This window comes from Stenella coeruleoalba (assembly GCF_951394435.1).
Source record: "Stenella coeruleoalba genome assembly, chromosome: 9".
In the NCBI taxonomy this organism is placed as follows: Eukaryota; Metazoa; Chordata; class Mammalia; order Artiodactyla; family Delphinidae; genus Stenella; species Stenella coeruleoalba.
The window spans coordinates 58,386,525-58,410,833 of record NC_137155.1 but is presented as its reverse complement, the minus strand read 5'-3'; the positions used below and the strand labels follow the sequence as shown (position 1 = coordinate 58,410,833).

Genomic DNA, 24,309 nt, shown 5'->3' with positions numbered 1-24,309 from the left:
GGTATTCTAATGTGAAAAGGTAGCCTTCCTACCCTACCCCGGTCATTCTAACCATTAAATAACATGAAATTTAACAGAAATTTAAATATTACACAAAATGTTAACTACCTTGGACAATGGAAACAGTTGAGAGACATATTTCTGGGCTCAAGTGAAGGTAAACTTTGAAAAGTTATAACGTTACAGTTTCTAAATCGAGATAAATTATACCAAAGAATTAACTACTGGTGGAATGGCAAACTAAATGTCTCAGAGCAGGAACAGTTCTGGCAGTATATATATGAAATCTGAAAATGGGACAGGGAAGGACAGAAAGAAGTGTCTGTTTACATGCAGAGAGATCTCAAGAGAGGATGGGAAGTGCCTTGTCAGCCCCATCTGCTTCTGTAAACTTGAGTGATCTTGAATCTGGTATTGAGTTGTGGACCACAATAAATAGTTAACTCTGAAGACAGATTCCAAAATATTGAAATTCCTGGACAAGTGGAGGCTCTTCAGTTGCAGAAAATAATCTGGACTTAATTTTGTTGTTTATTTGTCTCTTTTTAAGTAACACAAGTTATATAGCAATTCAAATATTTTTAAAAAAGAAAAAGTTCAACAATTTCAACATCTGAAATTGCATTTTAATTGATTCATATGTTCACAGGTACAGGTTTTTGCATAATTTTAACAGTGTAATATAAGGTTGATTCTACTTTGTTACTTACTGAGTTATAACATAATATGGAAAAGTGAACAAGTCACAAATATACAGGTAAATGAATTTTCACAAAGTGAACATACCCCTGTGACTATTACCTAAATAAAGAAAGAGAATAGAACCAGTGCCCCTCCCCCCACCGCCCCATAGTCACTACTCCCCTCCTCCCCGAAGTAACCACTGTCCTGACTTCTAATAGCCTAGATTACTTTTGCAAGTTTTTGAATTTTTATAAATGGACATATTCAGTATGTACTCTTTCCTGTGTGGTATGTTTGCTCACCTTTGTGTTCATGAGATTTATTTCTTCTCTTTTTATATGGTAGTTGGGTACTTTTTCCTGATATGCTTAGAAATTTTCAGTTGAATGTCAGACATTAAACAGGTAAAATTATGGAGATAGTTTGAGTTTCTGGCTGATGATATTTATCTTCAAAGAGATTTTGCTTTGCTTCTGTCAGGCAATTAGAATAGAGGCAAGCACCTTTATCAAGTCTGGAATTGAGTGACTTTAAATCTGTACTTTTTGTCTCCCAAAGCTCCATTCAAGTTTCCAGTCTCTTAACTACCACTTTATGCTTGGTTTTGTAGCCTCTTGGCCGCTGAATCAACTATTGCTTTGATGTGGACAGGGCCAGAGAATGCCAGACTCAGTTTGTTGCCCTCCCTTCAGTTTGCAAGCCTGGCCCCTTGTAGTGGGCAGAATAATGGGCCCCCAAAGAGACCTTCCCCCTAATCTCTGGAACCTGTCAATATGTTGTATCGTATGGAAAGAAGGAATCAAGGCTACATATGGAAATAAGGTTGTTAATCATCTGACCTAGAGATGGGGACATTATTCTGGATTATCCAGATGGGCCAGTGTAATCACAAAGATCCTTATGAGTGAATGAGGGAAGCAGGTGAGTCAGAGTCAGAGAGGGTTTCAAAGATGCTCTGTTGCTGGCTTTGAAGACAGAGGAAGGACCATGAGCTAAGGAGTGCAGGCAGCCTCTAGAAATTAGGAATCACAAAGAAACAGATTCTCCCCTAGAGCCTCCAGAAGGAATGGAACTTTGCCAACATCTTAGTTAGCTTAGCCAGCATCTTTAGTCCAGTGGGACCATTTCTGACGTCTGACCTCCAGAATTATAAAATAAGAAATTATTGTTGTTTTAAAACACTTACATTTGTGGTGGTTTGTTATAGCAACAATAGGAAACTAATACACCCCTTATATCCTGGCTGCCTTGGGTGAGCCTCAGGATTTTCAGGTGGGTGTGTTCTGTATTTTGTCCAGCTTTTCTAGTTTTTCTTAGTAGGAGGATTGAGAGCAACAAGTGTCTCTGCCAGTACAGAACTAATATCATGTGTGTCAGTAGTCCTACTGATCTACATAAGCTATGCAAATAAATCAGGCAAAAGATAGATTATGATTTTTGTGTGCAAAATGAAGAAGAGGCAAATAAAAGATCAGAGTTATAAGGGATGGGCTCACCTACCTATATTTAAGTTCAATGATGATAAAGATAGCTTTCGTTTGTTGAACACTAAATATGTGCCGACTGTTGTGATAGGTACTTCATGGATATTAGAATAACCTCTGAAAATTATATAATATAATTTCCATTTTACTTACATATGAGGAAACAGACTCTGAGAAGGTAAACAGTTAATCCAGAATCATCCAATGACAGCACTGGGATTCAAACTTTATTCAGTTTGTTCCCAGAGCCTGTGTGCCTATGTCTGTCAGATTGGCTCTGATACTTAATTGCCAGTAAGGTGGAGAATGTTAACTAAATAGAAGAGAAGAGGAGCACTCAGGAAAAAAACTTGTTTATTTAATCTTTTCACATGTTTGAAAGACATTTGTTAGGCGTTCCTTAGGGGCAGTATAAAAAAAAGACATTTATCAGGCTTCCCTGGTGGCGCAGTGGTTGGGAGTCCGCCTGCCAATGCTGGAGACGCGGGTTCGTGCCCCCGTCCGGGAGGATGCCACGTGCCGTGGAGCAGCTGGGCCCGTGAGCTATGGCCGCTGAGCCTGCGCGTCCGGAGCCTGTGCTCCGCAGCGAGAGAGGCCACGGCAGTGAGAGGCCCGCGTACCGCAAAAAAAAAAAAAAAAAGATATTTATCAATACTCATGAGGTTCTAAACTTACCTCTCATGATTAGAATACAGTAATGCTTTCCCTGTGGCTAGAAATGAAGAAATATTAGCTTAATAATGAAATGCCCACATTCTTTTATTTCTGATTGCATCCTCCCATTCACTGACTGGATGGTCTGGCTGCTATAAGATCAGCAGACTGAATATGATAATAAAGTCTACTCTATCAACGAGATTTTACTCAAAGGAGGGAAGAAATAAAGGCAGAAAATAAGCAAATATAGACATTCACAAATCAGATAATGCCAGAAAATAAAACTGGATGATGTGAAAGAGCTGGTACAGGGACTACTTTGGATGGTGGGTCCCAGAAGCCTCACTGAAGAGGTGAGACAGTAGGACATGAAGCAGCCTCCATGTGCAGATGTGGGCCAGCGTTTCCATGCAGAGAATGTCGAAATGTGCCAAGGGGCAGAAATAAGCTGGATGTGCCTGAGGAAAGGAAGGAGGGCCAGTGGATCTGAGGGAGGAATAGGGAAAGAGGGGAAGCAAAGATGAGGATTGGCTGTGGCCATATCATACGGGACCTGGTGGGTCAGGGTAGAGTTTGTACTCAGAAAGTTAATCACATCCCATAGACAGAGCTCTAAACTTCTTGCTCTGGTTTGAGATCCCTTCCAGTGCAACTTCTGAGTATATTCATGCTATCCTCTTTGGTGTCATGACCCTCTACACACACACTCTTAATTGAGTTCTTTTTTCCCACAAGGAAAAATTTGCTTGTAGACATCTTTCTGTTGGGGAGATTTTTTTTACCTCAACTGCTGACTAGTTTAGGAATGATCATTGTTACTGAAGAAAACTGTATACAGTGTTAGGTTATATGGATATGTGTGTTTGTGTATGTGTGTTATACATGTGTATACCTATAAAATATGTAGAGACTGTGTAACAGAGTGGTTAGAGACCACTATAGAGTGGCCTCTAATACTATAATAGACCATTAGAGTGGTCTCAGTACTATAGTAGAGTATTACAGTGGTCTCAATACTATAATAGAGTGTTCTAGTGGCCTCCAATACTATAATAGAGTGTTACAGTGGCCTCCAATAGTATGGTACAGTGTTACAGGGGCCTCCAACATTATACTACAGTGTTCCAGTGGCCTCCAATACTATAATAGAGTGTTCCAGTGTCCTCAGTACTATAATAGAGTATTTGAGGCAGGAAGACCATGGTTTGCCTCCTTAATCTTCTACTTAATAGCTGTGTGACCTTGGGCAAGTTTTTCACCTCTCTATACCATGACTTCATCTCCTATAAAATAGGGGTAGTAATAATATCTACCTGTTATGGACTGAATTGTGTCTCCCTAACTTAGGATGTTGAAGACCTAACTTAGGATGTGTCTGTATTTGGAGATATGGCCTCTAAGGAGGTAATTAAGGTTAAATGAGGTCATAAGGGCAGGGCCCTGATTCTATGGGATTAAGAAGAGACGGCAGAGAGATCGCTTGCCCTCTCTCTGTCTCGGCCATGTGAGGACACAGCAAGAAGGCAGCCATCTGCAAGCCAGGAAGAGAGCTCTCGTCAGAAACCCAGTCAGCTAGCACCTTGGTCTTGGACTTCCCAGTTGCCAAAAACGTGAGAAATTTCTGTTCTTTAAGCCACTCAGTCTATAGTATCCTCATAGGGTTATTGAGGGGATTCAATAAGCTAATTAGCTTAGAGCAGTCCCTGACTTATAGGAAACATTTGCTATTATTTTTGTTACCATGGATCACTTATAAGAATATACACAAAAGAAAGGAAAATTATAAATGGTAAAAATCAAGATCAGGGAAAATGTTTGATTTTCCCTTAGAGGAAAGTTGGAGTATTAGTATTCAGGCCATTAAGGGTAAACACGCATGCCGAGCTGCCAGGGAGCGATGGGCACATCCTTAACCCCCTGTCCGCCGCACTGCTTTATGATGAGAATCCCGCCGGTCGCATTCAGCATGTCCTCCAGATCCTTTGACGGCTGCCTCAGCCACCTGTTAGTCTATGTCCCATGGACCTTCCTTGTGAAACGCTCCAGTGCCTGGCATCACACGTGTCCTGCTCGGTGCTGGGCACGGAACGCCCAGCTTGGGAGGCGAGATTGGGGCTGCAGGGCAACCTGGGCCGTAGAGGTGGGACAAGGGATTGATCACCACTCAGAAGCTTGTGGCAAATGTCACACTGAGCCCGCTGACTCTTGTGGTGAATGCAAAACACATTGAGAGATGAAATGGCACTCCTGTGGCTGCCAAAAACCGGCTAACCAAAGAAGCGAGGCCCACATGTGTTTGTGATAGAAGTGTTTTACCACACAGCGGCGAGGGATCTGCATTTTATGTAGGTGATTTTACAGTGCTGGCGGCGCTCCTTCCCCTAATGCCTCAGCGTAGGATTGGGGGTGGTGTGTGGAGATTGGGGGGAGGGGCAGGGATGAAGGAGGGAAAGGAGCTCTGGTGTTCACAAAGGCATTCTCTGTGGATTAAGGATACTGTTCAGATGTCAGGCATCTGATAATGAAAGAAACGGGCCTCAACCGTGGACTTGGCTTTTTAGCATTTGACACACAAAACAGAAGCATGTGTATGTGTCTGCCAAAAAAGAAAACTCACTCTCTGCCAAACTCCACAGCTTTTAATTTAAAAATCGAAACCAAAGTAGACTTGTCTCTGGATGGTTCCCTAAAATGTCCACTTAAAGGAATGACAGCTCTCCCGGGGGAGTGTCAGGGTACGGAGATGGGCAGCCGTTTCTCCATCAAGGAAGGCCCAGGAAAACCAATCAGCTCCGTCAAGCCTTCGGAGATCAGATGAAGAATGAGTGCTCTTTGTTGCCCCTTGTTGGCCTGGCCTCCACAATCTGTGCCATTCTAAGACTTGCACCCTCCCTTGTTATATCATCTGGGAAGTCATGGGCTTTTCTGAGCTTCAGTTTGTTCATCTGTAAAGTACAAGGTTTGAACTGAGTTATCGCTAAGATATCTTCAAAGAAAGATCTGAAATATATTTTTCATTAATGTCCGGAGGGGCTCAGTTTGCAAGCAATATAGAATAGATAGTTGCCTTCAGAGTGTGATGTGTGTGTTTGTATGACTCAGTAGTGTTGCAGTATAGAACAAAGGTCTAATCCTCTCTCTCCCGCTAGCTGGTGGCAACCCATGTGCATCACTGTCGAGGCCACCATGCTGCTCCTTTTGGGGTCTTTCTCTGCCTTTCTCCAAATGTCACAGTTGCTGTTCATGATCTGTTTTGATGTTGCCACTGCTTTTGAAATGCAGGATATTTTGTTCTTACATCACTGAATTGTCATTTCAACTCCAAAGACTTTTTGATGCCACATTTAATATAAAATTTAATCAGAGTATAAAATTTTAATTGGAATAATAACACCGATGAATTTCTTTAAAAACATCTTTCTAGAAAAAAGCTTCATGAAGCTAAATTTTCTGAAAAAAGCATTTTTGCTATCTTGATTTCAATGAAAATATTCTAACGGAGATTACTTATTTTCCATGTAAACATTAAAAGGAAGACTTGAGTCCCTGGTCAATTTTCATTCCTATGCAGTCATACTGGGTGTAGCTTCTTCTACCATGAGTTTTGCATTGTTTCCAACAACTCTCTTTTCCTGATTGCAATTTGAGTCATCATTAATTTTATTTTATGTTTTCATTATCAATATCAGCTTAGGTTATTCAATAATTACAGGATGGATTATCTCCATATTCTAGGTAGCATTTTCCAGTTGAAACAAATTTTAGATCTCATTTTCCAGGTGGGGAAACTGAAGCCCAGAGGTTAAGTGACTGTTCCAAAGTCTCCTACCCATTTTATGTCTGAGCTGAGATTAGATTCTAGGCCCCCTGTCTTCCAGCCCAGAGGTTTTCTACTTCACAAGGGCACCCACGTCTGGAATGATGGATTGGCAGTAGTAAACTAGTACAGTTAAAATTGGAACCTGCATACATATCTGCCATAATTAAGGCAGGCCTGAGAAATAATGTATTTTACTTCCAGTGTTAGCTGTTCAGTTACATGCATGTGCCCTTCTGTAGTCAGACAGAGTATTGGGATTTTTAAAAAGGTGCTAGAGCTCAATAAGTGGTGAGGCAAGGTTCATGCAGTGTTAAGAAAGGTTATAGCTTTACCTGGGAATTTCTGATGTTAGTAAAAGAACAGATGCTGAAATTGGCTAAAATGAACAGAGGAAGCTGGTGGGCAGAGCCTCAGAATGAGAGCGTACAGGGCAGGGTACAGGCAGAGCACACAGTCTGGTTTCTAATCTGGAGCGTAAAGGATGAAAGCTGGGAGAGAAACTGGAAAGAGATCATGGGACCTTGATGATAGGCAAAGGGGTGAGTGTTCCATTGTTTAAGTAGTGGGGGGCCACTGACAGGTTATTTTTTTCCAATTTTTTAAATTGTGATAAAATATACATAACAAAATTTGCCATCTTAACCATTTTAAAGTATACAGTTGAGTGGTATTAATGCATTCATAATGTTGTGCACCATCCATCTCCACAGTTTTTTGTTTTTGTTTTTGTTTTTTTGGCCATGGCTCACGGGCCCAGCCGCTCTGCGGCATGTGGGATCTTCCCGGACCGGGGCACGAACCCGCGTCCCCTGCATCTGCAGGCGGACTCTCAACCACTGTGCCACCAGGGAAGCCCTCTACAGTTCTTTTCCTCTTGTAAAGCTGAAACTCTGTAACTAAACACCAGCTCCCCATTACCCCTTCCCCAGAGCCTGGCAACCACCATTCTACCCCGTCTCTATGAATCTGACTACTCTAAGTATCTCATATAAGTGGAAGCATACAGTGTTTGTCGCTGTGGAAGATGTTTAAACACATTTTCAAAGCTTTGGAAAGTTTAAAATGGCAGCAGTAGGATGAATTCAGGCCAGATAGAGGTCAGAGAAGGAGGATCCCCAGGAAATAGGGAGTCATGTTAGGAGCTGTATTGGAAGAAGGTTCTCCATCTACTTCCTGAGACCACCTTCTTGATACTTGATTCTGAGGTCCTGAAATAGAGGAGACAAGCTTCGTAATGTCTAAGCTGTGAGGACTGATCCCTGTTTGAGACATGGTGTTTCCTGTGTAGTTAAACCAGCTTGAAAGCTAGGTATCCACAGGGAGCACCTGGCATGCTGGTGTCATCCTGGTGCCCTCCTCAGGCAGCCACAGTGAGTCCCCCAGCCCCCAAAAGCACAAGCCCTGAGCCATGACTTATACTTTGACCTTGACCCCGGTTTGGCTTATGGAGTCCTCAGGACTGTGTTCTACCAAACTCTTCTCAGGGGCTTCTCCCTGAGTTTCCAACAGGAATCAGACCTTCTGTTAGGGGTTACATACAGAGAAACCAAGGGAAGGAGCCCACCACCCTCAAAGCTTGACTGTTTTGGAGAGTCGTGACCAATGGGAGGCGGTCTGGGGTAATGAGAGGAAGGTGGACTGTGGAGTTAGACCAACCTATGTGAATTTCAGTTTTGCCACTTACCGGCTGTGGGCTGGTCGCTGGTGCATGGGGGTGTCAGGAAGGCCAAAGGAGACCTTAAGGATGGCTACCAATCCTTCAGCATTTGCAAGCCCTCAGGCCAGTGGTCTGCCAAACACTTTCTTATCCACAATTTTATGGAATACTCATAGCTCCCCTGTAAATAATGGGATTGTATTTACTAATTTATAAATGTAGAAACAGAAGTTTCACCTGGAAAACTTGATTAAGGCTTCAAATAGTAATAGTATCTGAGATTTGACAGCCCACATCTTGCTCTTTCCCCAGCACTGCTGTGCTTTAAGTACCTGTGGGGGCCATGGAGCAGGAAGGATGGAAGATTCTGGTTGGCCACCGGACCAAGGCTACAAGTCTGCCCTTGGTGGTGGTGGTGACAGAGGTGGGTAGAGTGTGGGTGGTGGCCAGTGTGTTTGGCAGTACATCCAGTCCACATAGAAGAGGCTGTTTTCGGGCTTCCCTGGTGGCTCAGTGGTTGAGAGTCCGCCTGCCGATGCAGGGGACACGGGTTCGTGCCCTGGTCTGGGAAGATCCCACATGCCGTGGAGCGGCTGGGCCCGTGAGCCATGGCCGCTGAGCCTGCGCGTCCGGAGCCTGTGCTCCGCAACGGGAGAGGCCACAACAGTGAGAGGCCCGCATAGCGCAAAAAAAAAAAAGAGGCTGTTTTCTAAAGAAAAGCAGAGTGCTTACAGGGAGTAGGAGGATGGGGATAAGCCCGGCATGCAGACAGAAAACAATTAACAACTACGGCTTCTTAATTGTGCTTTTCTAAAATTAACATCAACCATTTTGTTTCTTTGACTACACACAACTGAAAAAGGGAGAAAAGAATAACCACAGTCCTTCGAGTGGAAGGGAAGGTCAGGCTAGGATTTCATGATGTCCACAGATAATGCAGAGAGAATGACCGAGCTGGCCACCTGCCTCTCTTGAACTTTCTGATAATTCTTTTTTTCTTTTAATTTAGAATTTTAAACATCTTAGTGAGCATTAGAAACTATTTCTGAAGAAACCAACAGTTCTAGAAAGGTCTTCAGCAAGTCCTTGTTTGCACTGACAAAATCAGAGTAAGCAAAGAGCAATAAATGTAACTATTGCATTCAACTAATTGATAGGGCATGAGAAATTAAAACAGTATTTAATGGAGGAAAGTAACTGTTAAACAGATTTGAGACAGTGATTACCAAATGCAGCTAATTCCTGGGAAAATGTTTTGGTTTTGTTACAGAAATTGTTAAACAGAATCTTCATCTCTCTCCCAGCTCTTGATTTTTACCAAGAGGGATGGCCTGATTCATGGGTTCTTTGTCTCCATCTTCCAGACCTGGGGAAGGTTCTTCTGTCCACTCTTGGGAATCAGACTGTGGACAGAAAATCAGACATAGCAATCAAAACATACCCCTGCCCTCAATATAAAACTTGCCGTCAAGAGCTTCACGGATTCTCCAGAAGCAGGCATTGAGGCAAAGTTTGGAGTGCAAGATGTTTATTAGGGATTAATACCTGAGAAAGGAAGGGGTAGGAAGCAGAATTGGCAGAGGAGAAAACCAAACTATGATAGAGGCCTGACAAACCTTGGCCAACCTGCAAGGGAGCTCCAGAGAGAGTAGTTTCCGTCAGAGCATCTTACATCAGACAAAAATGATCAGGCCTTTGTATCCCCCGCCTCACTCAGTCACCAAATGTGGGATGCCCCAGGAAGGGCATCATTTTGGGGAAAGGCTGTGCTCTGCAGCTGAGGCAGACCCCGAAGGAGCTGGAGGCCGTCTGCTGACTGGACTTCCCACAGCTGGGCCGCAAGTCCATCCTTGAAAGGGGATCTGATGATGCATCTGTCTACCACAAAGGCCACCAAGACAATGCAGTTGCAAGCTCTCAGGGTTTGTGTGGGGGTGGGTGAATAGACAGCAGCAGGAGTTGGTGGTTTGCCTAAGGCCACATTGGGTATTGGTCTTCCTTTGTTTGCATAATGTAAGCTTTCACTTGAGCTCTTAGTGTCATTATGTCTTCTATCTGCGTTAGAAAGATGGATCCAGCCTTGCTTTTCAGTTCACATCAAGATTCCAAGATAGGAACAACAGATCTTTCAGGGAAAAGAATCAAGAATTGTCAAGAAATATTTCCCTTTTTCAATTATTTATTACAGAATAAGAAATCGCTCCAAAACTTACTGGCTTACCACAACAATAATTTATTATTTCTCACAATTATGTGGGTGGAATGGGCTCAGTAGAGTGGTTCTTCTGATTGGGGTAGGCCGAGGTCGCACACGCAGCTGCATTCAGCTGAGAGTTTGGCTAAAGCTGGGTAAGGTAGTCTCCTAGGTAGTCTCCAAGGGAATCTCCTGTCCTCCAGTGTTCTCTCCATATGACCTCTAACCATGTAGTGTCCTGGCCTGGACTTCACAGCATAGCAGCAGGTCTCCCAAGCTGAGAAGCAAAAGATGCCCATCCTTTTAAGGCCAGGGTTCAAAAGCCCCAGACTGTTATTTCCATTGCATTCTTTTGGTCAAAGCAAATCACAGAGTAAGGCCATATTCCTCCTGATGGCAAGAATGGCAAAGAATTTGGAACCATCCTTGTCCACTACATTTTCCTAAGCCATTGTGTCTCAACCCTTGCAAATATAGATTCCCAAGGCCTATTTCCAGATATTCTAACTTTACTGGTCTGGGGTAAGACCTGAGCATCAATATTTAGACTTCTTAGGGAATTTAATATGCATCTGGTTTTGGGGAACCCTAAACTGTGATGTCGTTTGTTCCTCTATTGATAAGGAAATGGCTTCCATCTTGCAGGAATCCTGTGTGGCTTACGTTTGGAGAAACTTCTGTTCCGATGCCTAAAGGGTGCTCTAAATCCTGACCTATTTTACTTACTTACAGGCCAACCGGAAACCTGAGAACATAGATTTACTCTTAACAAACCAGCCATTGATCTGAAGCATCACATTTAGAAAAGTGTCCTCTAGTCAACAGTATTTACTGGTATGGCTCTGGTTCTCTGAAATCCTCAGCCAAAACCTTAAACTAAATTTTAAACCTCAGTTCCCTGCCATGCATTGTAGGTTTACAAGTGATCTTTGTTCTCTCAAAATACTGATAGACCATTGGTAATTTAGACTCGTAGAAGAACTCTTTTATTTACTCAAAACATTAGCTTCCTTTTCCCAGCAGCATTCTGTCTCATGCTGAAATGATGTGATCCTCATGTGCAAAGTCTTCTGTTACTTTGCAGCAAAGATACAACTAGATCAAGCAGGGTCTCCTGTAAACATCATCCAGAGGAGTTCTCAGCACAGATGTTGCCCACCAGTCACAGTGTGTTTCTGGATATTAATTGTTGATCAAACACTATTGATATCATAGATTGATACAATTAGTTCCATGCCAAAGCAAAAATAAAAATGCTATGATTTAGACTGAAGCCTTATCAGGAGTAAACTTAGCACTTCCATTAGGTGATCGTTAGGTTATTTAATAGATTCCTAACCTGGGGTAAGGGTTTGTGGTTAGGATTCAAGGGGTCAGTGAACTTAGAAGGGAAAGAAATTGCATCCTTATTTTCACTAACCTCTAACTGAAACATCATTTCCTTCCATTTTGAATGTAGGCAACAAACCACAGCAGTATTAGCAGTGCCTTTGACTTTGTCACCATAGAAAGCAGAGATATTTTCATATCAAATACAGATGCTGTTGCAAATAGCTAGAAACAATGCTTATGACCATCACTACTTTAAAGTTACAGGAGTTATCAGACCCACAGGTTGCTCTTCTATATGTGTTCATATAGAAGGTTGTATGTTGATGTATCACAAATTCATGTTTAGCTGTTTTGATCATTTCAATGTAATGGCTTCATTTGTAATCTATAATATATATGTATATATATTATGATATGTATCATAATATATATATGAGTGAATCATGTATTTAAAAACATTATTCTGGGGCTTCCCTGGTGGCGCAGTGGTTGAGAGTCCGCCTGCTGATGCGGGGGACGGGGGTTCGTGCCCCGGTCCGGGAGGATCCCACATGCCACGGAGCGGCTGGGCCTGTGGGCCATGCCCACTGAGCCTGCACGTCCGGAGCCTGTGCTCCGCAATGGGAGAGGCCACAGCAGTGAGAGGCCCGCGTACCGGAAAAAAAAAACAAAAAAAACCCACACATTATTCTGAGAGGTATCTATAGGCTACACTAAATAGCCATAGGGGTCCAAGGCACACAAAAGACAAAGAACCCATGGATTAGACTATTGGAATTGTTGAAAATAATTCATAGACTCTCCCCAACCCAAACCATGGACTACCTTTGGTGACCTCAGATTGAGAAGTTATGAGCTTGAATTTTATTTATTTTTTATTACCTTGGCGATTCTCACTACTTCTATTATCATCATACTCAAGTGACATTATAGTTTAGGGATTAAGATAATGAATACTGTGTTAGACCTGGATTAGCTTCCAGCTCTACCACTTACTAGCTGTGTGACCTTGGGCAAGTTACTTAACCTCTCCAGGAGGTCCCTCATCTGTAAACTGGGGTTGATATTAATACCTACCTCTCTTGCAGAAGGATTCATTATTAGAATTAATTAAGATAATGCTCATTTATTACTTGACACTCTGTCTGGCATCTAGTAAGCATGTAATAAATATTTATTTTATTGTCTTTGTTGACCTCTCCTAGCATGAATCTGTTTTCACAGGGCAAGACGCTTCCCCCAACCCCATCTAACAGGGTCCTTAAGAGATATTGTGTCTTAAAGGCTCAGATGATGAAATGGGCTGAGTATTATTCATCAGATAGGACTAGAAATATGGCAGTTGTATCCAGTTTTCCCTTCACCATAACAAGGAAACTGTCTTGATGAGAGATGGAAGAAGTAGAGGGGACTGGGGAGGTGTTCCATGTTTTGCTGCATGGCAGTCTAACAAAAGTATATGAAAATCACTAAATTTAGTGATGAGATGTTTCTAAAGCATTGAGTCCCTTCTAGTTTAACAGTAATCTGAAACATCCCTGTTGACAATAAATGAAGCATCCAGCCTTAATGCTTTTGTTCTGGTTTTGTTTTGTTTTGTTTTTTTTCATTTGTACTGAGCTTCTAACATATAGAAACAGGGAAGAAGGGGAATATAGGAGCTTAGATTTAGAGAGTAAAAAATAATCTAGCAAAAACAAAAAACCAAATGTTTGGCAACTTCTTGCTCTTCTGCCGTCCAGCATGGAGATGTGGGTGTTATTTTTGTTCCTCTATTTATTTTTTTATGCAGCAACCGGAGTCCCAAGGTTTCTATTCTGGCACCAGCTCTGTCTTCTTGGAGCTGCTTGCCAGAGGGGAACTTCCCACTTTTGCCTTTGTTTCCTTCAATTGCTTCTCTGTATCCTCCCCACTTATTGTTTTTAGATATAGGGTTCATCTCATCATCCCTGTGTTGGGCAGAAGGAAAAAGCACAACAGAGAACATGTTAAATTTCTTAAAGATTCATTTTTGTGAGTTTGGCAGCATCAATAGGTGGGTTTTTTCTTTTCTTTTTTAGTTAAAAATTGAATAATATCCAAAAATACGTATCATACTTGTGTAAGATAAAGCAATGATAAATGAATACCCTTGTGCTTACCAGTCATTTAGGAAATGCAGCATTACCAGCAGCCCATCCCCTTCCCTCACTGGCCCTGGAGGTAAACCACTGCCCTGGATTGTTTTATCACCCTTTTCCTTTTTTAAAAAAATTAATAGTTTTACTGCAGATATACATCTCCATAAATGATATTTTACTTTTCATGTTTAATTTTATATAAAAGGAATTATTCTGTATGATTTTGCAATATACTTTTGCTCTTCAGTACTTTGAGATTCATTGTGTTGATACATGCAAAATTGTGCTTCGTTCCTTTACATTGCTGCATAGTATTCCATTGTGTGATTATATCATTTGTCCATTCCACTGCTGATGGGCATTTGGGTTGTTTCCAGCTTTTTGCTACTATAAATATTGCAGCTGTACACAGTCTTGCAAATGTCTCCTTGGGCCTGCGTGCAAGACTTTCTCTAAGAATAATTCCTAGCGGTGGAATGGATGAGTTCACAGGGTTTGAGCATCTTCAACTTCCTTAGGTAATGCCAAACTGTTTTCCAAATTGATTGTATTCTTTCCAGTAATGTACAAGGGTTCTGGTTATTCCACTATCTCGCCAACTCTTGGACTTGTGTCTAGGCATCTTTCAGCTGGGCTTGTTAAGTGGAAGGGGGCACTTAATGTCTTTTCCCATGTCTAATAAACATGGTCTGTCTTCTTTTTCTCTTGCTCTCTTTCCCATCTTCTTCTCTGGCTACCATCAGTTGAAAGACTGTAGCATCCACACCCAGTGAAAGGGCGGAGTGGACATGTCATATCCAAGTCTTGGTACTGCTTTGGTTGTGTGGATGCACTTTTCTTTCTGGATGGCCTGGGCTGATGCTGGCTATCAAAATAACCAGCTTTAAAAAAAATTAGAAATTTACTCCTTCAACACCTTATCACTTCAGCTTACCAACAGTGGCTCAGTATAAGAAGCAACTAATAAAATAGGCATTTCAACTTAAGCCTGGATTTGCGGGCAAGGCCTAGACCACAGGGAGAAGAACCTGAATCTTTTTTCTAACACAGCACAAATCCCCTCACTTCCATCACTTTTCCATTGAAACGACGAGGAAGTGAAGTTTTTTAGCCAGTCGCTTTGCTGTGAGTCTTACCAGAAAATTAAGAAGAATAGTAATTGGCAAATACTACTCACCCAGTTCTTTAGCTAGCCCTTCTCACATCTGCTTTATAGGATCCTTCTCACTGACCTGATTTACTCACTTCCTACTGCTTGACACAGAAACCACAAAGAACTACTTCAAAAGAAAAACACTGATTTTATACAAACCAATAAAAAAACATACAGCATTTTGGGGGACATAAAAAAACAATGGCTACCCTACATTATAAATTCTAGAATGAAAAAGTTTTTGCCTTGTGGTGTTTTAAGAAAAGCCACAAATTTTAAAAGATGCTATTCAAGAACACTCTGAATATGTGTTTTTAAGTTGTTTAAACTTTTTCCCTTTTACAATAGCCTCATTAACTGGTCTTAACTAGTCTCCTTTCTCTCCAACCTACCCTTCTCTCTGTGCTTTTTCCAAAATGCAAGTCCGATCCTGTTTTTCCTTGTTTAAAATCCCTCACTAACTCCCTGATACCTGAAGAATAAAGTCTGAACTCTTTACATAGAAGAGTAAAGATGTTTGATCTGGCTTCTGCTTCCTTCCTCAACCTGGACTCTTACTCTCCCTCCTTCTTAACTAGAATCCTGAAAAACAAAACAAAACACCTTATAATTCCCCAAGCACACCTTATGTTCTGTCAGCCAATAATTCCCATGGATTCCCTCCGCTTTTCTTATAAGGCCTTTCCTACTCCTCTGACTGCCTGGAAAACCCCCATTTGCCTTTCAGAGCTAAGTTCCAGCATCACCTCTAGGAAGCCCTTCTCCCAGAATTCCTCCTTCTCTGCATCTCTCTCTGTGTACATCTCCTGTTGCATGTACCACACTGGGTTTTCATTTGCCTCTTCAATTGCCGCCTTCTTCTATTTGACGCTGAGCTCCTTGAGGACAGGAATAATGTACGATTTATGATTGTAGCAACCCCCTTAGCACAGTTCCTGGCACTCAGTAAATGTTCAGCGAATTAGAATTAAAATCAAATTGTCCCCTACCTTATACCCACACCCCTCTCATTTGTGTGTATATGCAAATACTACAATTCTCAAGGAATGCAAGTACACACCAGAATGTCTTCTAGGAAATAGACTAGACATGCTGAGATGATGAATAGTTCAAAACAATGCCCATCAAACGAAAGGATGCATTGTTTATGTCCACTGAAGACTATTTCCTTTCTGTGTTACATAAGAGAAAAAAGGAGAAATATTCTGGGGAAAAAAATTTATGGAAGGGGTTGTAGAAGTTTCATTATCTCACTGGCTGACTAGTGTGTCCTGTCCTTTAAAAAAAATTGAATTCTCAGTATTTGAGGGTTTTTTTCCCCTTTTCTGAAAAAAACATACAGCTTGCTTCTTGAAAACAAAGGCAATAGCACCTCCCAATTTTACGCTGATTATTTGCCAAGAGTCGTCTTAGTTCATGTGGTTCTATTTCATTAAAGAGGACTGATGAGCTTAAAAAGAAGGCTACTAAATTAAGCTACCCAAATATGCACTTAGTTAATACTCAGGGGGCTAATTTATTGTATTATTTAAACTATAAATTGGATGGCAGATCTATTTGCTGAGGTATAACAGCTCAGCAATGATGCATAATTTTCTCTTAGCTATTGAGTGGTTTTCAATAATCTATTGAAATTTAACTGAGAACCATTTCATTATGGGAAGTGAATAAATACTAAGAAGGCTAACATTTAAAGTATTATCTGCACATGGAGAACAGGTTTTAAAAATTAATGTTACTGAGGAACAAAGAGGAATGGGGGGTTACCTTTTAAACAATAACTTTTCGTTGTTTCAATTTGAAGCATAACCAGATTTACAAAGTTGTTTGTGGGAATAGTAAATGGAGCCAATAAACAAACAAGGTAGAGCGTGGAGTTGGGTAGAGAAGTGGGCAGCATGAAGGAACAAAATAAAGTTGTGTTGCAGTATTGCTACGTTGTCAGCTGGACTAAGGGCATTATTTTTGCCTTGCACTCTTCCGTTTAGCAGTAAAGACAGTGTGCCTTGTTCTGTTTCAACAAATGGCATCATTGAAAATGTTGCACCGTTTGCCATATTTTGTCTTCTAAATTCCTGGAACCTGGGGGCATTTGCGGGTCTGGGGTCCCCTTAGGCTGTGGGTCAGGAACACAGTTGAATGTAGATACCCTCTCTGGTCAGGAGTGGCCCCAAAAAGACCACCTTTGGAGTGTCTTAGGGGCTCTGATACACAGAAGGATCCTGACAACTTGGTGGTGTGGTCTTGAAACTATTACTGCCAGTAATACTAGAACTCAGTGGGGACAGGCAGGAATGGAAGCAGGCAACAGGACCTTCTTACCTTCCTGCAAATATTTGAAACCCAGACCATCTGATATCCTGCGCCAAAGTTTCAGAGAAGATAATTTACCCATTTGGACGGATATTTCTTTGATTTATTTTGGGAAAGGGGAAGAATGCCTTAATGTCTCGTGTTTCCCCAGGAACATCAAAATGTCAGAGAACCAGTGGTCTGAGAGTAAACCAGCTTGGGAGGGAGGGGAGCCACTGATCTGTAGTGTTTGCCAATTTCCGTGGTGTAAATGCTCCCACCATGGCTGATTTCAGGCTACCAACATGATGTCACCAACTGTGGAGTGGGGCAGCCACGTGCATAATCCAATCTCCTAAACCAGTGGGAAAGAATTCCAGCACACCACTGCTGGAGCTAGTCTGCACTACTGTTTGCAGGAAGCAAAATTTTGGCAAGTTGGCTGGCTCTTGTTTCCATGTTAGCCAGAAGACAGTGAGCCAGGATCTAAGTCCTCACAACACTCCTGGCAGAGAGCATTTGCTGCTATAACCTCTGCCCTCTCCTCCCCCATTCTCATTCTCTCTTCCCAAAGAAAACTACAAATGTGGATCATAAAGCTAGATATTGAGTAAGGGTAGTTAATGAACTGGATTGTGCTTTTTATCCTCTTGCGGATATCTAATATACAAACTGGACATGGAGGGAGTAACGTTTTGATTACTTTTTGATTGCATGAAACCCTATGTTGTAAAGTGGGTTCTTAAAAGGGAAAAAGGACACAACAGCTTTTGCCATTCTGCTGAGACAAGTAAGGTCTTGCTTGCTTGACATTTCTGTGTGGGGAGAAGAGGGTGTTTGGCATTGCATGAGGTGAAAGGGGGTAGAAAGAATGGGATGGATCCTGGTGTTGTCAGGCTTAAGGGATACAATTCACTCTAGACAGTTAAGCCTATTGACAGAGGTTTGATTTCTTATTTAAGTTGCTTTCTTACTTTAACTGGAACATTCTTTCCCATGGGAAGGAAAGATTCATAGCACGGAAATAAAAGAAGCCTGGAAGAGAAATATTTCCCCTCCTAAAGAAAATATTATAACCTATCTTTCCCCTCCTAAAGAAAATATTATAACCTACCTTTCTAAAAAAGTAAGGAAGTTTACAGTTCCTAGTAACTTCTAATCTTTCTCTGCTCTTAAAGGGAAAACGTATTCCTTTGACCATAAAAATTCAGATAATAATAGTATGATGACCTTTGGTTGAGTGCTTATTATTTGTCTGTATGATACGTGGTGCAAGCTTAATACACATCTGTGGACCAAGTGCCATGTAACATTTTATATGCATTATTTCTATGAATTCTCACAGAAAGTTAAATATTCTTAGCATGACTAACCATTCCAGATCGCCTGGCACTTTTTCAGTGTTAGCACTAAAAGTTTTATGTTTGCAGTAACTCCTCAGTCCTGGGAAAACTGGGACAACTGGCCACCCTAATTCTTATCTCCACTTTACAGATGGGAAAATAGAGTTAGTTAAGTCATTGTGCCCAAGTCATGGAGCTGGGCTCCAACCCAGATCTGCTAAATCCTGAGTCCATGCCTTTAAACTTGTATTGTTGTTCTTAATAGAGTGGGGTTGGTTTGACCCATGCTATTATTGTGTCATAATCAAAAGTGGAAATCCTAAATTATGATATTGTTGCAACTGATTAAGTTAGATGGTGCACCTAGAGAGCCTCTTGGGAACTGTAAGGTAGCATCAAAGCTCTATATTGACTACTCTAGAAACGATGCCACTGCGATGGCTACATTTAGGTCAGCTAAAGCACCCTTTCCCCTCAATAATTATTTGCTACCCTAGAACTTACAGTGGTGAATCTGAAGGCATTTTCCCTGAGTGTTGTGGGAGCAGCCCTGAGCCTTGACCTTCACTTTGTTTTTTGGTTTTTTTTTTGAAAGTGACTTGCCTCACTCTTTGTTAAGAGGTGGCTGCTAACAGCTTTGGCTTATTTTTTATTCTCATTACCAAGTACCCTTTCTTTTTAGTATGTTTTTTTATTTGAGTGCATATTTATTTTATTTCTACTCAGGGTTAGTGTCTGAAAACAAAAAGGTAAGAGTTTGTAAATGTGGAATGGAATAAAAATAATAAAAGAAATTTAGTGTAAATCAGAAACTAACAAACAAGATTCTCTTGAGTGTCTGTATCAACCTGTAGTAGAAAACAAGGACTATAAACTATCCTGTATCACCTGCCTCCCAAATCTGCTTCTGCCATGTGCCTCTCTTCTTCTTTCTTGGTTAATAACATCACTTCTTGCAAAGCTGCACATGTCAGAAGCCTGAAATGGGGAGGATGTCTGTGTGTCGGGGGGGGGGGGTGCTTTCACTTAAACTTTGTGTCTGATTAATCACTAATTTTATTATTTCTACCCCAGCATCTCTCTTCCCTTCCCCTTCTCACCATCTGTCATATGAGCCTACATCATCTCTCACCTGAAGATCTAGTCTCCTCATTTGCCTCGTTACTCCAGTATCACTTCCTTCCAAATCAGCCCCCTCATTACATATTAAGTCATCTTTCTACAATGCAGATCTGAGCATATCACTACTCTGCTTAAAACCCTCGAGGATATATCCAGAATAGGCAAACCCATAGAGACAGAAAGTAGATTAGTGATTGCCAGGGACTGGCAGGAAGAAGGGAATGGAAAGTGATTGCTAATGAGTATAGGGTTTCCTCTGGGGTGATGAAAACGTTCTGCAACTAGATAGTGGTGATGGTTGCACAACACTGTGAATATACTAAATGCTACTGAATTGTTCACTGTAAAATGGTTAGAATGATAATTTTATATTATGTGTATTTTAACACACACACGCATACACACACACACACACAAATCCTATAGGATAAGGTCCATGCATCCCAGCAGCATGTCATATGGGGTTTACCTGTTCAACGGTCCCTTCTGCTTTCCCACTAACTCTTTACAACTGGAACCTCTTTTGGATTACTGCACGTGCCATGCAGTTTCATGCCCCACAGTTTTTTGCTTTTGTTTTTTTTTAATTTATTTATTTTTGGCTGCGTTGGGTCCTCGTTGCTATGCGCGGTCTCCTTCCAGCTGCGGCAAGCAGGGGCTACCCTCCGCTGCTGCGCGCGGGTCTCTCACTGTTGTGGCCTCTCCTGCCGCAGAGCATGGGCTCCAGGCGCGCAGGCTTCAGTAGTTGTGGCATGTGGGCTCAGTAGTTGTGGCTCGCGGGCTCCAGAGCCCAGGCTCAGTAGTTGTGGCACATGGGCTTAGTTGCTCCCTGGCATGTGGGATCTTCCTGGACCAGGGCTCGAACCCACGTCCCCCGCACTGGCAGGAGGATTCTCAACCACTGCCACCAGGGAAGCCCTCCCCACTGTTTTTGAACTCACAGTTTCCTTTGTCTTTACTGTATCCCTTTCCCCCTCCCCACCCACCATTGTCCGGTGATCTGCTCCTCCAAGACTCCCAGGAAGTCTCCCCTGACACATCTATGTCAACACACCCATTGTGAATTTCCCTCTATATTTCATCTCAAAAGGCACAACTGAGAAACCTTTATTGCCAGGTCCACGTTTCTAGTTGCAGGGAGCATTGTATTGTTTTCTAAAACGTAAAGTGGAATGAAGCTTTAAAGTGTTTTGTATAACCCTTTGAAAATTCATGACATCTGGAACACATGAGTTTAGGGGTTTCAGTTCTAGTGTGAAAGCACCCAAAAAATACAGTTTCTGGTGATGAGACCATTTCTATCCAGGAAGCCTTGAGATTAATCTTGTCACATTTAAATATGTAATCATGACCCTGTCACATTTTTTTACACAGCTCCAAAAACTCTGTAGTGATTTGTGTTCTTGATTCGTGAGTGGTGAGTGGCTTGGCTATAAACAGCAGAGTGGGTTTTTTTCCAGCACTCATAAATTTATTTCTGAGGTTAACTTCAGTAAAATGCTGTATGGGAATCTGATAGAGAACATCGAGAATTTTGTGGTATGGGAAAAAGACTTTGTTCCTAAATGAGCTTTTCTTTCCAATCTTAATGACATCATTTATGATGTCATTTGGTCATTACATATGGCAGCTCAGAATTGGACCAGGGATCAGGCAACTCACTGTGAATAAGAATTATAACACCTAACCCCTGTCATCTCTTCTTTACCACTTGTTTATCATGGATGTAGAAGGTGGATGTGTGTATGCGAGAGACTGTGTGTGTGTGCGTGTGCGTGTGTGCATGTGCATGTGTGTGTGTGTGTGTGTATAAACACCAGGAGAGCAGATGATCAGGAAAAAATACACTAAGGTGAGGTCATGAGTAGATGTTAACCAAATTTCTCTTTGTATTCTCCCTTGATGTAAAAACAGAACTGCCTGGTTTCTCACAAAATAGAAAGTTGGTTTAAATAGCAGTTCTCAAAGCGTAGTCTTTGGACCAACAGCACCAACATTACTTTGGAACTGTTTGAAACACAAATTCTTAGGGGCCTCCCTGGTGGCGCAGTGGTTAAAAATCTGCCGGCCAATGCAGGGGGCACAGCAGTCTGCTTTAACAAGCTCAGGTGCTTTTATGCACGTTTGTTTGAGAACGACTGTGTTAACGCGCTTAAACCAAGATTTTTCCATGCTAATGTAGGAACACAATGTTCTAGGTTGGTTAGGTTGATGCAAGCATTTTGATCTTGGAATTTGAATACAGATAATTACTGGAAGAATAATTACAACGGCTGATATTTCTTAAGGACCATCCCAGGCCAGGCACTGTGCCAAGTATTCCAATATTATTCCATTAATTCCTTATACAACTATCCCAGGACATAATATTTTATTCTCTGTTGTACAGTTAAGGAAACAGAAACTCAGAGACATGAAGTTAATTGCCCAAGGTCACACAGCTTGCTGTGCCTCTGGTCGTGCTCCTGCACTTTGACTCCCGAGCCCAGGCCATCAAGCACTGTGCTATTCCCCAATTAGTGGCAGCTCTGGTCTGGAAGACAGGATGACCTTTAGCTCCTGAGTATTCAGTTTATTACTGTTCTGGATGGTTGCCACCAAACTCATTTCCAGCTTAAGCAGCTGGGTTTTGTCATAAACATGACTTCGTCAAATGTCCTCGGCTGAGCTGAAGCTGCCTAGAAATCGCTCATCGGATTCCTGCCAAGGCCGGAGAATTGGATGAGAAGCTACAGGAAGAGAATTCTAGCCTGGGATAGTGGGGGCAGCAGAAGTTTCCCTCCAGAGCCACATGCACGGGCTCTTGTCACAGATGTGTTTACTTTCAGTCTGTGACAAAAAGTGGGACACGGGGGGTTTCCAGATGCAAGCTGGAACACAAATGGTAGATGGACGCCACTGTCAGAGCAGCAAGGCACAGGCGACGGCTGATGGAGGGTAGGATAGAGCAGATGTCTCCAGTGGTATATGAGGGGTAAGGCCAATCTCATTCCTCACCTACCTCAGAGGGCTGTTCAGAGGCGAGTGAAACGTTCTGTGACTAAGCCGTAAAGTTCTGTTCAAAGTAAGGAATTATTGTGTAAGTAATTTGATTAAAAACACTGGTGTTTGCATTAGAAGCCAGGGTTCTAGCTGCTTCCTCCACTTACAATTGTATGACCTGGACAAGCCCCCTTATAGCTCCAAACAGTCTCCTCGACGCTGCTGTGAAGGGTGCTCTCTGCCGTTGTTCAGGGCACAGCTTCTACAGCTGTAAGCTGCAAAATAAAATTCATCTAATAACGTTGATCCACTTATCTCACAGCAAGGTTGGAAGATGGTGGGTGTTGGGGGGAGGGGGTAATAGAATCAACACACTATGCAAATATACATATATATATTTTTTTTTTTTTTCTGCTTCAGGTCTTTTCAGATTGATGCAGGTACAAGGTCGGCCCCTAATAAAGGGACTTTTTTAAAGTAGCCTTTAATTCTTGATTGTGATTCAGCAGCTAGAAGTCACTGAATGTGATTGCTTTACTGCATGTGTTCACTTACATCAGCCACTACTAACTCCTGTCCGTTCTCCACATGTGCAACAGGACCCCTCAGGCCACAGGGATCTCTCCTGCATGCGGCCTCCCAGCACTCAGTGTCGGTTCTTTCCCTTTTTGAATCATGAAGTCCTGCCCTTGTTGTAGAGAGGTCCTTGGGACATTGGCTGAAGCCAGACTTTCCGAGTGCAGAGCCTGGCGTTAAGGGTGGCCCCTTGTAGGCTCTTGTGTGAGTCTGAACTCACCTCAACTACAGAAGTTTTAAGGATGCTTTATATATCCTGAGAGGTGACAGAGGGGTCCATTGTTATCCAAACTTGTTGAGTTTACCCCTAAGACTAGTGGATTCGGTTATATGTAAATTATACACAGAATTTGGGGAGAAGTATACTGATACCCCCATTTTACTTTGAAATGTGTCAAAAAGATAAGGTGGATTAATAGATGAATAGTGAGATCCATCTGTAAGAAGAAAAGTGAGTGTTAATGAGAATATCTAAATGGTGCATATATGAAATTCTTTCAAATTTGCTATATGTTTGAAAATGTTTCATAATAAAATGTCAGGAGAAATAGAATGTTCTAACTCTTTGCTGCTCAAAAATGGGCTCTTAAAATTTCAGCTATCAAGGATTTCTCTTTTGTTATTGTTTGAATTTTTTGGAGGATCAAAATATCTCCTTTATTAATGGTACAGGCTAAGGCGGAAGGTATAGCTTAGTGTGACAGCCAAGTGGACCAGCTAACTGAAGGGTGGAATTAGGTAGATTCCTCCACCCAGTTGCAGGCAGAGCTGGTCTGGGGTAGGTCTCCCCACCTTAGTGCCATAACCGGGTAAGAATTACAGCACAGCACGGAGGCGCAGACAGCTTCGCCCCAAGAGGAAAAAGATAAGGAGGAATTTTCCAGTTCTATACA

General features: G+C 41.9%; 1 protein-coding gene across 2 annotated transcripts in view; it reads left to right on the top strand.

The window, feature by feature from the left end:
* CPVL (carboxypeptidase vitellogenic like) overlaps window positions 1-24,309 on the top strand; it is a 133,099-nt gene that overhangs the window by 88,604 nt on the left and 20,186 nt on the right. The gene's annotated exons all lie outside the window — the stretch shown is intronic.